We start from the raw sequence: 336 nt of genomic DNA on the forward strand, positions 1-336 counted from the left end.
TGAAAAGCGATTAGCTTTAAAATATATAAATCCAAAGAATCGTAGGCTTTATTGTGATATTTTTAGACTAACTTTTTTTCGCGCTCTTAAAAACCATTCCATTTTTTCTCTCTCTCGCATTTTTATTCATTTTTCCGACATTTTCCTCTTCTGTAACTTTTTATCATTTTTCTTAATTATTGTTATATACTTTCGTCATAATTAAGATTATTTTTCGATTTAAGTTCTGATGAATATTAGTGACCAAAAGATCAAAATTTTTCAGGAAACAAACAAACAAACAAAATGCCGTAAAGATTGGGACAAATAAATAAAAGGCAAGAGAGAAATACTCGA

This window comes from Penaeus monodon, chromosome 23, assembly GCF_015228065.2.
Source record: "Penaeus monodon isolate SGIC_2016 chromosome 23, NSTDA_Pmon_1, whole genome shotgun sequence".
Taxonomy (NCBI): Eukaryota; Metazoa; Arthropoda; class Malacostraca; order Decapoda; family Penaeidae; genus Penaeus; species Penaeus monodon.